Raw genomic sequence first — 9918 nt, 5'->3', positions numbered from 1 at the left:
TAATTAGGTTAGGATCTAAATTGAACATGCACATTTCAATTATGTGTCCATTAGCCGTCGTCTGGTTAGGATTGTTCAGCTAATTCAGTTGCATTTCAATCACGTGTGACGAAATATAGGCTTAATTTTAATTGAAAACATGATCGATTAAGGCACAAATATTATAAGCATGAATCAAATAAATATTATTCAATCAAAATAATCATCCTAGCTTAAATAAAATTAAGCTATCATTTTTGTAAACAAGAACAGTAAACACATAGCAAACATTCTTGAATTAAGTTAAAGAAAAGAAAGATTAAACCTAAATCAAAGTTGCTGTCACCCAAGACTCTGACTAACGAGGGCTCCTTCGTTCCTTTGCTTCGTTCCTTTGTGGATCTCCGAGGTGGCCGACCAAGGGCTCTTTAAGAGGATAATTTGCTAAAAATATTTATGGAAAGATGATGATAGGCGTGAGGGCGAAGAGAGTTGAGAGAGGAGAGAATGATGAATGAGTGAGGGATGAGGGATTAGGGATGATTAGAAAAGTGAGAAATTGTGTCTTATTTATAGGTGAGGCAAGGGAGCTAGTTTGCTAAAAATAGGAGTGTCCATCTTTTGTAAATTTATCCAAGGGTGGCCCACCATGATTTGTGGAAATGTGGCTGATTTTGGCTTGATTTAAGTGCCACAACATCATCAGGATCAAGACTCGGTCAATTGCAAATCTCCGGGTAAATCTTCGATTTCTTCAACTCTTCAAGGACCTTATGTAATTAAACAAAAATGAACATCCACACGCAGTCAAATTTTAGGTTGACTTGGTCCTGCATTTGGATGGTTTTGTAATCAAAATAAAGCTCTCAGCTGTCCAGCAATAGTAGATAAGTTAGAGGACCAAAGAATGTAATTTAACCACTTTAATTAATCAATTTACTTAATTAATTAAAACCCAATTTATTAATGAAACATATTAAAATAAATTATTAAATATAACTTTATATTTTATTATTTAATTTAATCATACGTGGTCCACTTTATAGCTTGAAAATATAATATGCTCAAATTAATATAAAAGAAGCCATTTTCGCATGAAAATTATATAATAAAGCATAAAATCACATTTTAATAATTTCTATGTCCCAAATTCATATTTTCATATATTTCATTAATTTATTAAGCAATTACTTGGTTTTAACAACAAATTTAAGTAAAAAGGTGATGAATTATATAGGAAAAATCTTATATATTTTTCAGTTTACACACCCCAAAACTTAAATCATTGCTCGTCCCGAGTAATGTTCATGCACAGCACAAGGTTTCGCTAAAGTAAAATTGCTAAAAGTATAAGAAGCATAAATCCTTGCCCCATAATCATGTATTAATAAATTTGTGCTCATAGATCTTCTTTATTAACATGTAAATCATACATAAACACTTTGAAAATTTTATACTAAGTTTCAAGATATACCAACATGAATCATAGTATGTATCTATGTCATAGCCATAGATAATACTCTTCATTCAACATAATTTCTCCTCAATCAAGCAAAACAATCATAAGGCTTATTTATGATCTTCATATGTTGAACTTAGAACTGCCTCTCCACTAATGTAGGCAACATAATCATCAAATCAATAGGTCTTTTTATAAGGTGTAATGGGGCTTGGTTAAAGGTAGGGATTTTAAGAGATGGGACATTTCGGTTTCAAAATCTTAAACTTTAACTTTGTCATGGCTTTCTCGAAATTCAACTTTTTTCTCTAAGTGATCCTTTAGAATTCCCCCAAACTTATTTTGAGCTCATGCTCATACATTTTTTCTTTGTGGAAACTGAGCAAACTTTTCCTTGATCTTTCTTTTTTCTTTTTTCTTGTTAAGCATGAACACATACATCCTTTGGAAATTTCTTCAAATGTCATTTACTAAGTCAACTTTAGCTAAGACGGGTGCACAAAATTAGGCTAACTTTAAAAGATGGAGATATGGCTTGTAATGTAGGTTCATTGCAATAAACAGGCCTTTTAAGCTCAAAATTATAGTTTCAAAGGTTTAATATCATAAGGTGGGCTTGAAAAGGCTCAAACGATCCAAAGAAATAGTGCCTATATCATTTTAGATTTTTATGTCGTCTAAGATTTCTCCTCAAGAAAGTTACTAAGTTAATTCTAAAGATATAAACCTTCATGCATGTCTAATCTCAAAAGAAACTAAGTTTTCATGGCAAACATTAACTAAGACTAAGATCATACAATCATTCCATTCTTCATGATAACATACAATCACTTAGATAAAATCATCATTCATGCTCGCATACAAGCTATCTCATTAACAACAAATTTCTCTAAACATTCTTTTATTAAAACATACTCATGAAATAAATGATTGAAACATACTTGAAAATTTTAAAATTTTTGAGCAATTATTTGCCTTACCCCCCTTTAAAAAGAAGCAATGTCCTCATTGCAAGAACAAAATAATGAATGAAAACTAAACACCAGGTAGGGTTAAAAAGAAAGAGAGGTGAGTCATTAAGATTGCTTAAATACCAAGTCTTTCCTCATAATCCAATCCTAGACATGTTCATTCCCATTACCACATCACTTAGTCTTTTTCTTTTTAAAGAAGCATTTACTCATGCTTTCTATGTTTTATTTTGTAGAAATTAAATCCTAGATACTAAAGAAAAAAATTCCTAAAGACTTAAAATAAATGAATAAAAAGAATAGAATCCCCCTTTTTATTTTTCTAACTCATTCCTCTTGTCTTCTTTAGCTCATTCTCCGCTTGTATAATCAGTATCTTCCATCCATGTCTCAAAGATAGCATCTGGGAACTCAGGAACAAAAGTGTTAGAGATATTCTTAAAAGTATTTCGATTCAAATCATCTCTAATTTTTGCATATTTCCAGTAAGTTTGTTGTTGATTGTGAATGAACTTGCACATATCCATCAACATTGACAACTCTGATTTCCTTGAAGTACTTGCAAAAGTTGGCATGGGAGTTGTATATTCTGGTTCAACACTTAGCTTGATTGGTTCTTCTTCTGGCTCAATCCTTGGTTCAGGGTTTTCAGATCCTTCAACTGGTTTAGGACTGTTTGGTTCCTTATTAGATTCTTCTTCTTCAGTGGCTGTAACTGATTTAGTTTCAGTTTCAGTTTCATTTGTTGACTCCTCAATATCTGGCTCAGTTGGTTCTTCTTGCTCACTTTGATTCAGCTTATGCACCTTCTCTACTAACCTTTCAAGATCATGACCTATAATGCACCCTTGGACATATTGGCCCTTCAAATTCGCTTGTGTTTTAACACGGGCCCTTAAGCAAAGTGAAGTGAATAATAATGGGAAATAAGCACTTCCTGTCTTCTTTTTAGCATGGTCATAAATCTCCTTGAGAATAATTTTCCCAACATTAATGGACTTTTCTATCAAGATTGCATATAATAAAAGCATTTGTTCCATCAAGATGGTGGAGCTATGTGAGATAGGCATAAAACTATAGCGAGCAAAATAAAACCATACCTTTGCTACTAGTTTTAGTTATTGGCTTCAGCAAGAATGGCTTCTATACTTTCTTATAATCCATTGGGACCCCGAATTTGTCACAACATCAAGTACTTGTTGAAGAAAATCCCAATTGATGTTGTTTATCATAGGGTAGTACTCATCTTCTTCAACATCAAGTAAGTTAAACGAATCATTGATGGACTTATAAGTAAGAGGTACCTTTTTCTTCCAAACAATGACCTCAGTAGCATCTTGTGTGGTCAATCTTGCATAGAACTCTCGAACTAGTTCATCATCGGGAAGTGAACGAGCATCACAAAATTGTTCCCACTTGAGAGCATTGATTTTTTTTTCTAATTGGCACAGGGACAACCATCAAATCTTTACTCTTCAAGTTAAAACCGTTTTCCGGCATCATAGGTTGATGCTTGGAAATTGAATCAAATCTCTCTTTCACTTCTTCATCGATCAAAATCGGGTTTTCAGGAATAGTCTTCGACGATCTAGTTCTTTTGCAAGACATGGTATTTTCCCAAAAATTTGTCAACATTCTGCTTATAGGGGAAGAAGAGAAATTGGCAAGTGGGTAGGACCTGCTTCGATGAACCTTACGACCGCGAAGAGGTTACGGCGGCGAAGGTAACGTGCGGTAGCAATGGTGGTGTCCGACGGTGATAGCGGCTACGTGCGGTAGCAATGTTGAGGCTTCGGCAATCTCTTTGCGGCGGTTATAGGAAATTTCAAAAATGGGGAGGAGAACTAGGGTTTCTTTCGGGATTTTAGGTTAACGGCACAAGAGAAAATTTTAAGGATTTTTGGGGTTTAAGCAAATAGCTTTAAAGGATATGAAAAATAGTAGAAAGAAGAGAGGTTTATATAGGGAAAAATTAGGGCAACATGTAGCAAAAACTTAGCTACATTAGGGTTACTTACGCATCAAGCAATAGAAGTGGCGGCAATATGTGTGAAGTTTTCCCTCTTTTTGCTGTCTTGGGCCACAAATTCAAACTGTATCTTACTAAAAAAAACAAACTGATTAGCAGTTGGGCCAAATTTCACACCTTTTATTAACATAAAAATTTGAAATTTAAACAAAACAAATGAAACTAAAAAATTTTAAATCTTAATTATAAAATTTCTTCTCAATAAATTACATTAAATTAATTCCCAGGAAAGGTTGGAGAGGTCACAGTGGTCCCGCTTAAGTTCCAATATCCTTAGACAAAATTAATTAAATGTACTAAATTAAGAAAATAAATCCTCATTATTTATTTATTTACAAAACAAGTTTATGAAAAATAAAGGGTCTATTAATTTAAATGAGGATTCAACTCGCTCAACGTCACCATCCCAATAACTGTAATTGTCGCATAATACAACAGCTCCATAAGGATAAACTGGATAGATGGTATAAGGTCTTTTTCCATTGGGATTTCAGCTTCCCAGGAAATAACTTCAACCTTGAATTAAACAACAAAACCTTCTAACCTTCTTTAAACTTGCGAGGTCGTATATGACTATCATGACATCTTTTTTATCTTTCTTTATACATTTTGGCATTCTCATAGGAAAACAACCTCAACTTTTCCAACTCATCAAATTGCAACATCCTTCTCTCACTGGCTTGCTTAAGATCAAAATTCAACTTCTTCAAAGCCCAGTGAGCTTTATTCTCCAACTTTAATGGCAAATGACATGCCTTCCCAAAAACCAACCGATAAAGAGTCATTCCTAACAGAGTCTTAAATGCTGTTCGATAGGTCCATAATGCATCATCGAGCCTTCGAGATCGATCTTTTCTGTTGGGGCGTACTACCTTTTCCAAGATACCTTTGATTTCATGGTTCACTCTTTCAACTTACCCATTGGACTGAGGGTGATAAGTAGTTAGCATTCTTGTGCTTCACATCATATTTGTCAAGTAACCACTTATGCCACTTGTTCACAAAATGAGAACCTTCATCACTAATAATAGTTCTTGGTGTCTGAAATCGTGTAAACACATGCTTATGTAGGAATTATATGACTATCTTGGCATCATTTGTACGGTACGCTTCAGCTTCAACCCACTTGGATACATAGTCCACAGCAACTAAGATGTATTTGTTCCCATACGAAGAAGGAAACGAGCCTAAAAAGTCAATGCCTCATACGTCGAATAATTCAATCTCCAAAATATTTGTTAAGGGCATTTTATTCCTCCTTGATATGTTTCCACTCATTTGGCATCTATCACAGTTCTTCACATAGGCATAAGCATATTTAAATAGTGTATGCCAAAAGAAACCTGCTTGCAAAAACTTAGTTGTAGTACGTGCACACCACCAAAGTCTCCCCCACTTGGAGATGAATGGTAATGATATAAGATCTCAGCAATCTCACTTTTAGCTACACACTTTGGAATTATATTATCTACACATTGTTTCAACAAGAACGGGTCTTCCCAGAAATAATACTAACTATCCTGAAGGAATTTCTTTGTTTTGGTATGTCATTTCTTAAGGAATTATTCCACATGCAAGATAATTGGAAAAATCAGCAAACCAAGGTGTTTCATGAATTCGACTCACCTCAAATAAGTGTTCATCTGGAAAATTCTCGTTGATAGGCACATGTGATCGAGTTATCTTATCTTGCTCCAACCTTAACAAATGATCAGCTACTTGATTTTCAACACCTTTTCTATCTTTGATCTCAAGGTCAAATTCTTGGAGTAAAAGTATCCAACAAATTAGCCTCAGTTTTGCATCTTTCTTCATGAGCAAGTATTTAATGGCTGCATGGTCAGTAAATATTGTAACTTTGGTACCTATAAGATATGAGCAGAATTTGTCAAAAGTAAAGACTATAACAAATAGTTCCTTTCAAGTTACTATATAATTGAGTTGGGCTCTCGTTAAGGTTCTACTTGCATAGTAAATGGGGTGGAACACTTTATTTTTTCTTTGACCCATCACAGCTCCAACAGCATAATCACTTGCGTCGCACATCAACTCAGAAGGTGTGCTCTAATTGGGTGTAATGATTATTGGGGCTGAGATTAATTGTTTTTTCAGCTCTTCAAAAGCATCTAAATATGCTTTGTTAAAATCAAGCACTGTATCTTTCTCTAACAACAAACACAACGATTTAAAAATTTTTGAAAAATCTTTGATAAACCTTCAGTAAAAACTGATATGGTCTAAGAAACTTCTGACTCCTTTCACATTCATTGGGGCCGGTAATCTTTCAATTACGTCCACGTTTGCTTTGTCAACTTTAATTCCTTTCTTTGAAATTCAATGCACTAAGACAATCCCTTCCTTAACCATAAAATGGCATTTGTCCCAGTTAAGGACAAGATTCGTCTCTTCGCATCTCTTCAATACCTTAGCCAAATTACTCAAACAAATATCATAAGTGTTACCAAAAACAGAAAAATCATCCATAAAAACCTCAACAAAATTTTCAACCATATCAGTGAATATTGCCATCATGCATCGTTGAAAGGTTGTAGGTGCATTGCTTAAACCAAAAGGCATTTTCCTAAAAGCAAACGTACAATACGGACAAGTAAAGGTTGTTTTATGTTGGTCTTCTGGGGCTACAACTATTTGGTTATATCTTGAATAACCATCTAAAAAACAATAGAATTCATTACCTGCCAGTCAATCTAACATTTGATCCATAAAAGGCAATGGAAAATGGTCCTTCCGAGTGGCTTTATTTAGCTTTCTGTAGTCAACACAAATTCTCCAACCAGTAACAGTTCTTGTTGGGATCAATTCGTTACACTCATTCTCAACAATCGTAATTCCACCTTTTTTCAGCACACACTGCACCGGACATACCCATGAACTATCTGAAATAGGATAGATGATTCATGTATCTAACCATTTGATCACTTCCTTTCTCACAACTTCTTTCATAATAGGATTGAGCCTCCTTTTCCCATCAAATTGATCTTTTTCACCTTCCTCTAGAATAATTTTGTGCATGCAAAATGAAGGGCTTATACCTCGAATATCAGTTATGGTCCAACCAATTGCTTTCTTAAATTTCTTTAGAACAACAATTAGTTACTCCTCTTGATCTTTTTTCAGTTTTGCTGAAATAATCACAGGCAAAGTGGAACAGTCACCTAAATAAACGTATTTCAAATGGGAAGGAAGTACCTTTAGTTCGAATGTAGGTGATTCTTCGATTGACAATTTGGGTTGCACAAATTCTCTAACTTCCAACTCCAACAGTTCAAACCGTGTGGATTGAATAAAATTTCTCGGATTGGCTTCCACCAGAACCATGTTTTCTTCACTTTCTTTATCCTCCAAAGGGTCAAACCCTAAGGCTTTCTTCAGTGGATCTTCAAAATTTCTTTCCATTGAAATCAAGGTTTCTAACTCTTCCATAACTGAACACTCTTCTATAGGATTAGGAAATTTCATCGCTTTAAGAATGTTAAAAGTTACCTGATCATCTTGAACTCGCATAGTGAGTTCACCTTTCTACACATCAATTAACGTTCTTTCCATGGCTAGGAAAGGTCTCCCAAGGATAATTGGCACTTCCTTATCTGCTTCAAAATCTAGCATAATAAAATCAGTAGGAAAAATAAATTTATCGACTCTTACCAAAGTATCATCGATCTTTCCTTCGGGGTATGCTAAAGATCGATTCACTAGCTGGAGTGTCACAATTGTAGGTCTTACTTCTCCTATCCCTAGCATCTTGAAAATAGACTTAGGTATCAAGTTGATACTCACTCCTAAGTCACACAAAGCTTTACCACAGTAAGATTCACCAATGTTACAGGGTATCGTAAAGCTTTCTGGATTCTTCAATTTTGGTGGCAGTTTGTCCTGCAGGAACGCATTGGACTCCTTTGTCAAGGCGACAGCCTCATACTCACTCAGTCGTTTCTTCTTGGATAGTACATCCTTCATAAACTTCACGTAATTCGGCATTTTTTCTAAAGCCTCCACCAATGGAATACTTATGTGTAATTGCTTCAGAACATCCAAAAAATTCTTGAATTGCACCTCATGTTTCTACTTGTGTTGCTGCAATCTTTGCAGTTATGAAGGTGATAGAACATTCGGTTGAATCGGACAACTCTTCTGAGTAGGTAAATCTACATCCAAAGAAAATGTTAAAGTATCTGACTTCACTAAGTTACGATTTACTTTGTAAGTCTTTGTAGTTTTTGATTCCTTTGGTGTAGGAATTTCAATAGCTGGTTGACTTTCCTCTTTTTCAATAGGCTCGTCTTCGACATCAATCAATCTGGGTTCCATAATTTTACCACTTCGCAATGCCACTGCCTTGATATATTATTTACCCAAGTTTCTTGGATTCTTATTATTGCTCGGTAATGTTCCTTGCGGTCTATTACGAAGCTCCGTAGCTAACTGACCCATTTGGTTTTCCAAATTTTTCAGTGTTGTTGCTTGGCTCTAGATCAAAGTGTCATTCTTTTCCATATACGCTTTCAACAACTTCTCCAAACTATTTGATGCCTTAGCTTGGGTTAGTTTTGGAGCTTGCTGATTAAACCCTAGAGATTGGTTGGGTCTATGCTACATAAAGTCATTGTTTGGTCCATTTCCTTGGTTGCTCCAAGAAAAGTTGGGATGATTACTTCATGAAGGATTATAGAAGTTGGACTGGGGTCCTTGTCCACTCCTATTTTGATGTTGGTTCCCTACATAGTACACTGACTCAGGATTCAATGGGCAATTCTCGAAAGAATGACCTTCCCCACAATACACAGAGGAAACTACTTCAATTGGACTTGGTGGCTGAGCTGTAAAATTATTAGCACTATTAGCAGTAAACTGCTTTAACATAGAGGAAATAGATGATACCTGAGCTGATAACAAAGTGAAAACATCAACTTCATGAACTTCAGCTACTTGTCTTCTTGAAGCTGTTTGTTTTGTTGGCTATTGATAGTTATTACTTGTGGCCCTCTCGATGATCTCATAATCCTTATTATAAGACTTAGACAAAATTGCACCATTCATAGAAGCATCTTCCATCAATCTTGTATGTGCATTGAGACCATTATAGAATGTTTCCAACTGGATACAATGAGGAATCTCATGATGAGGACACTTACAAAGTAACTCATTGAATCACTCCCAAGCCTCATACAAAAACTCATCATCCAATTATCGAAAAATTGTTATCTTGTTCCTCAACTTAGCGTTCTTGCTAAGTAGGGAATACTTTACAAAAATATCAATGCTAATTCTTGCCATATGGATATGGAACTTGGTGGCAATGAATTGAGCCATGCTTGTGTTCAATCTCGCAATGAGTATAGAAACAACTTCAACCTCAGTGAGTCTTCAGTCACACCAGCTATCTTGAATGAATCACCCACCTCCATAAACAACTGAAGGGGGAGATATGGATCTTCCGTAGGCATACCATTAAATTGGCC

General features: G+C 35.1%; 1 non-coding gene across 1 annotated transcript; it reads left to right on the top strand.

Annotated features, from left to right (window-relative positions):
• Nucleotides 1–9569: 9569 nt before the first annotated feature.
• LOC128285940 (small nucleolar RNA R71) lies at nucleotides 9570–9676 on the top strand. The gene has a single exon (XR_008276487.1). It is a non-coding gene; the product is annotated as a small nucleolar RNA R71 (small nucleolar RNA).
• Nucleotides 9677–9918: the final 242 nt, after the last annotated feature.

The sequence above is a fragment of the Gossypium arboreum genome, chromosome 12 (assembly GCF_025698485.1).
Source record: "Gossypium arboreum isolate Shixiya-1 chromosome 12, ASM2569848v2, whole genome shotgun sequence".
Lineage (NCBI taxonomy): Eukaryota > Viridiplantae > Streptophyta > Magnoliopsida > Malvales > Malvaceae > Gossypium > Gossypium arboreum.
The sequence above is the reverse complement of the archived record's forward strand: the minus strand, read 5'-3'. Positions and strand labels throughout refer to the sequence as shown.